At 40.7% G+C, this 6,000-nt stretch overlaps 1 protein-coding gene across 2 annotated transcripts in view; it reads right to left on the bottom strand.

Moving 5' to 3' along the window:
• Positions 1 to 597: 597 nt before the first annotated feature.
• Positions 598 to 6,000, bottom strand: part of LOC117232258 (protein FAM76A) — a 45,550-nt gene continuing 40,147 nt past the window's right edge. The window contains exons 8-10 of one of the 2 annotated variants that reach the window (XR_004493095.1): positions 1,510 to 3,930; positions 1,257 to 1,317; positions 598 to 1,071 (exon numbers count right to left, since the gene is read on the bottom strand). The gene's annotated coding sequence lies outside the window, so the exon portion shown is untranslated. The remainder of the gene's footprint in view (positions 1,072 to 1,256; positions 1,318 to 1,509; positions 3,931 to 6,000) is intronic. The other variant, XR_004493096.1, reaches the window with a different exon arrangement.

Raw genomic sequence — 6,000 nt, 5'->3', positions numbered from 1 at the left:
TAAATATATAATTGACATATCTTTTACAATTTTCATGTAAAGAGATAATAGCCCTATTTCATTCAAATTTTACTGATTCTGTACTTTACCTTACTTTATTAATTTTCAAATAATATTTATATCAATAATTCTAACTGAAATACTGCCCAACAGAAACATCCTGGAGTTATTTCGTCGTTAAAACACATCTTCGAAGCACAAAGAATGACTCAAAACTTGTTTTGATTCTGAAATCTTCTGATCGCGAAGTGTCTGCTTACACGTGAAATTTGATACACCTTAACAAGTGAACAAAATTAGACATAATGCCTTCATATTTCATATTCCAAATTGCACTAAAATTATGTTGAAAATATAACTTAAATAATAATGTTATTCCACGTTATCGTAAAATAGAAGATAAGATTGAATGTAATCATCATTAGCATTATAATAATTTCGATCATAATTAAAATCTTCGTGCTAACGAAGTTTGAGTGTATCAGACTTCTCCACTACAAAATACTTGAACAAAACCATTTCGCTATTTATTTCAATATTCATACAATATATACTGTATGGACATTTAATCTTTGTAAATAATCATACTGAATATAATTTGATTTTATAAATAATTATAATGAATATATTCTGTCATTTTCAATCGTTTAAACATACATTAATTATTTACATTATGCTATTCATACAGATTGTTTATATTGTAGTATGTAAATATTACACTGACATACATGCATTGATCAACAACACTTAAAAACGCGATTCGTAAGAAAACCTGCCCTCAACTAAAGAATAAAATACAAATAAAAAAAGTTACTACTCATGGATATAATAAATACCTGCGGTCACCATGCTAGTTAAAAATTCTACGTAATACGATCGGTCACCCGTGTCGATTCGGACCTTTCATCCTACGACACGATTGAGTGACCAGAAAAACAAAGATGCATGCGACTCATGATTAAATGCGAAGAACGTTGTCATCGATATCGTTGTGGCCCAAGGGAAGCCATGACCAAGGCGTCATCAGACAGAACCGCCGAATTCGACGGAAGAAGCGAAGGCCAAAAGAAACTTGTAACAAAGCATAAAGTATTATAATTTATTCTCAATGATAACGCTAATTAATTTGAAAGTTTAAAGTAATAATATCGTAAAATACAAGGAATATAATGAAACGAAGTACAAAATAAAATGTTACATTGTTACGGAAAAATAGGGGAATAAAGTTAATTGGGATACAGTGTAAAAACCCTTACATGCTTAAAGCTGAGACACCGCTACATCCTTCCTGGCGAAAGGGGAAATGTTATGAAGAATCTGTAACAAAATATACAAAATATTACATTTCGTCCTTAAAAACATACTTTTACTGTAATAACATAGAAAAATAGAAGACTGGTAACGCGTCCGTTTAAATAATATTCGGCAAACACATTAGCTATACTCGGGTAATCTCACTACAACAATATCTAACAAACTATTAAATAAGAACATATTAGTTAAACGAACCTAATAATCGTACAGATCTTCATTTTTTTCTCATTTTTTCGCTGTATAACGTCATCTAGCGCCAAATCTTCACCTGACTGACTCCTGATTGGTTGGGATCATTTACAAATCTTGCACACAAGTTCGAAAACTTTCTTTCTAGTAAATTATGTATTATGTTATTCAAATCGCTACTATGTATATATGTATATCGAATCGATAACATCGCATGTGACACGAAAATGGTAAGAGAATCAGGAAATCCTCAAAACGTGAGGCAAAAGTGTTACATGTCGCATCTGTTTTGTACCTTGTCTGTATCTGCAGCATAACAGAATCTCTAATTTTTTAATGACTAAGACATGTGACACGAACTTATATGTCATTACAGACGAGATGTACTCGCGTAGTAGCATATTATAAGTGACATTTTAGTTCAGCTTTCTCACCGCCAGATGACCATACCGTTTAGTCGCGTGCGAACAAACCCCGCTAAATGTAAAAGATCGAAACAATTAATATATGTCACAGCAAAGTACTAAACGAAAAACGAACAAAGTTAACAAAGACAAAACGAAAAAAAGTACGTAACTGTATCTATTTATCGTCTAAAGTGTAGAAACGATAATACCAAACACGATATTTCCGTTTTATTCGTCCAGTAGGAGAAAACTTACTTGCCTATGAATCTTTTCACCGTACCGCTATACTTACCAAGGCAAGGTCATTCGAGAAGTTCGTTGACCTATCAATGTCACCGATCTCACACAGGGAACCATAATCCGACTATAAAAAGATCTAGTGTCCATTTATTCGAAGGAACCTCAACGATCACGGGAAACGATTTTTACGTCAGGCAAAAGATGAGAAGAGCAAACGAGAGAGCGTAGTAATTGTCGAAAATATGCTGGTGAATTAAAGAGGTCATTATGAGAATGATAGCCCTCGCGGTGTAACATTAAAAAAGCGAATTTACGATCTTGAAGATTTGTATCTGCCCAGCCCCTCTTTCATACCTCGGCAGGGCAAGGCGTGCAAAACACATAACAATTACTTCAAAAATTCCACGTGGCCCCGGTAGGTATCGTTCGCTGTGAGACGAGCAAACGCAGTCGCTTAATTAAAACTCATGTAAATCGAGTAACCGCGCGGCGCTACGCCAATTAACTTTACATCGCGATGGCGAGCAAAAAGGATGGAAGGGGAAAGAATAAAACGGACCAGCGCGGCGAATGAGTGTTTCGTAAAAACCGTGGACGTAACAAATTGGTCCACGAAGCAAGACGCGTCTTCCGCCGATGCGAATCGCTTTACATAATACGGAACCGCGTGCTAAAATGACGCCAGTTCGATTACCGCCGATTCGTTCGATGCACTTTATTCTCGACGAAGTTTCGTTTACTTTGATCCCTCTCCGCGCAGATACCAACAAAGAATGTTTTCGGGCGGTTAATTTTCGTTAACGGTGAATCAAGAGCAAATAGAATGCCGTTTGCAAAGAATTGTGAAAGAGTAATGGGAACGACGAGAAAAAGGCAGGGCAAATTTTCGAGAGGCATCTTTGCTTTAAAGAGAAGGAAGTAAATAGACCAAAGTACAAATTTCGCTATCTAATTAAAAACGTCTCTGGCCCGAGAGAAAAGAAAAAACGGGACGTTTAATAAATCTTTTTCGCACCGCAGCATTTTTCCGGACAATGTGTGCAAGGGCTACAGAATAGGTCGGCATAATTTTCAGCTTCCTTTTCTCCGGGCGTGTCAGAGAAAAAGTGACACAATTCCTTTTATTTCGGAGATAAAATACAGTATTATATCTAATCTTCTATTTTCGATTTTCCGACACCAAACTCGACTAGTTTTATTTTCCGAAGCATTCGTTTAAAAGATCGATCTAAAGTATCTTCGAGTACTTTGTTTAACTAATCGTAAAAAGTTATCGTTCGATGCCTTTCGATTTTTTAAAACGAGCATATCCTTTCCCTGAAACCCGAGATCCCTGTCGATCGATTTCACGAAGTTCCGAATTCAGTCCATAAAGAAAATCACGAGCTTCCGTTGCACGTACACTGTACACATGTGCCGTCGGTGTATGGCGAGCTGAGGTGAAGCGAGGTCGATGGAAAGTGGCATAATCGCGGATGTGGATCGGCTCAAGGAGAGCAGAAGAGGAGATCCTTTACCTTACTTATGTAACGAGCGGTCGCCGTGTGTCTCGTGTCTTCGACCGCGTCCCGAACACATAGAAACCCTCTCTCGACCGTGTTCCTTCCTCCCTACTCTTTCCATCATCTTTCCCCTTTCCTCTTCTGACTTCTATGAGCTATCGTGATGTTTCTGTAACCGGTGTCCCTGAAAATCCCCTCGGCCTTATTGGGTCGACGCAGCTAGTCACCCCCTTTCTCCTTCGGATCCGTTTTCAGAATTGTCTATAGCTGCGAGTTTCCTAGAATTACAGATAATGGATCTATTAACTTTAACAGAACAGGATGAATGCATAGAACATTTTTGAAAGAGAGAAGATATCATAGCTCTTGCCCTTTGCATTTTGTTTAAACTTTATTTCATTACTACATTGTTAAGCTTGATTATGCCGGAAATTCCATCTTGAGCATAAATTTCTCAAGCTTTTGTTACAGCCATTCTTAGTGACTAAGCGGATGGCTCGTGTATTTGTCCATGACTCCTTAAGAAGAAACATCCTTTCCAACGAAATCTCACGAGACAATTAGACATGGAAAAAATTCCGGAGACAGAGATCGGTGTTTTCTCTGTAACCGATGAACAAGCTCGGAAGCTCAAGTATGGAGGAGGAGTTTCGTTTAACGATCAGTCGTAAAAGTCGAAAGCACGAAGCCGTAAAGGCATTATTCTGGCGCGACGGTGATTTCGACACCGAAAACGGAGGCCGTTGTTGTCGGAGGTCATTCGTCGGTTCAACGTTCGGGCCATTTACCTGGTCTCTGCTCGCTGAATCCTTCGTTATCGACGTTCCGCCATTGCATTATCATTTCCTTCACGATCATGTATTTTCAATCACACGAAATTTGTCTGATGATTCACAGGTGGAAAGAATTTCAAAGGATCCGTCAGCGTCGATAGAAAACGAGATTGAGGACTGAGATCACCGATCAGGATGAGCTCATCGATCACCAGTCGCGTCGATCGAGTTGATCGAAGAAGAGATGCAAGTGTGCTGCCTCTTCCTCCGAGTCTTTTTCTTTTTCAGAATCGCGAGAAGCGATTGCTTTAACCCTGTGAGCAACAAAGTGCGAAGGGAACCGATAACTCGAGCGTAATCCAGGTCGCGCTACCTTGTCCGTCGACCTTCCGCGGTATTCCTGCACAAGTCGGGGTGATGTTCGTTGCCGACAGCAGGAACGACGTTACTGATGTTAACACGCGCAACAGCGACAAACTCATTCGATGCCAGCAAACGTAGCATCGAATTAAAAGTATTTCTAAGGATGTCATTGCCTTTTTCACTTTCAAAACAGCGTAACTCCCAAATCTATCGTCATCCTCCTATACTAAATCTCTATCCCTACTCCCAGTCTAGTGACAACTCATTCTCTCTCAAGAGTCAGAGTTAGCATAATTTTGACCGATTCACCGTACGATGTCTCATCGTGGAATAAAGATCCCAGTTACGGTGATATTTAATCGGTACAGCATTGAAGACAGTTCTGGCAATATCTGTAAGCACATTTAACCGAAAGTGTTCTTCTCAAACTTACTTTCTTCGTATCAAACTTATCTACAGATCTTTTTCTTCTAACTTATCGATCGCAAGCGACTACGTTCTTCTATCGTAATCGCAGCTCTTCGATCTTTACGTCACCGATAGGAACAGGGATGATCGCGTGGTCTCATCGATCCCTTGATCTCCGTTAACCGAGCTACCTTAAACGAAGGGCAGCCCGAGTTCTCCGTCGATCGGCATTCGGAACCCGAATCGCGAGTAACTCACGCCACTGGAATCGACCTCTCGGAGGAAGGGGATGAGAATACCGAAGAAGGAGAAAAGCCGAAGCTGCTGGAGGGGGTTAGGTCCGAGTGGAGGTGGCGAGGACGAGCAACACGCAACACGACACAGCCAGAAGCCAAGACACAGCCAGAACGGAGACAAGACGAGGGAGGACGAGGATGGTGACGATGGTGTGTGACGATGGTGGCGGGGATGCGGTGGAGGTGGCAGGAAGAAGGACGAAGGAGAAGCGAAGGGAGACGATCGGAGGCAAGTCGAACGAAGACACAAGTTCATATCCAAGAAGATGTGGGACGATGGCCCGGAGTAACCTCCATCAAGGATGGACTTCCATCCACCGACCGCTGGGACGTACTATACATCCATACCTTTCCTCGCCAGTTATGCGAGGCTGGATAATCATCGTGTAGCGGGCGGCCCCGATCCTCATCTCCCAAACATCGAGTTCACGCGAAACGCTATTTGGATTTTCTACTTCCGAGTTTTCCTTTGTTCCTTCCGTTTGAACCCACGAACGAGCAATCGCGG

Source organism: Bombus vosnesenskii, unplaced genomic scaffold (assembly GCF_011952255.1).
Source record: "Bombus vosnesenskii isolate JDL3184/JDL3185 unplaced genomic scaffold, Bvos_JDL3184-5_v1.1 scf7180000013285, whole genome shotgun sequence".
Taxonomy (NCBI): domain Eukaryota; kingdom Metazoa; phylum Arthropoda; class Insecta; order Hymenoptera; family Apidae; genus Bombus; species Bombus vosnesenskii.
The sequence above is the reverse complement of the archived record's forward strand: the minus strand, read 5'-3'. Positions and strand labels throughout refer to the sequence as shown.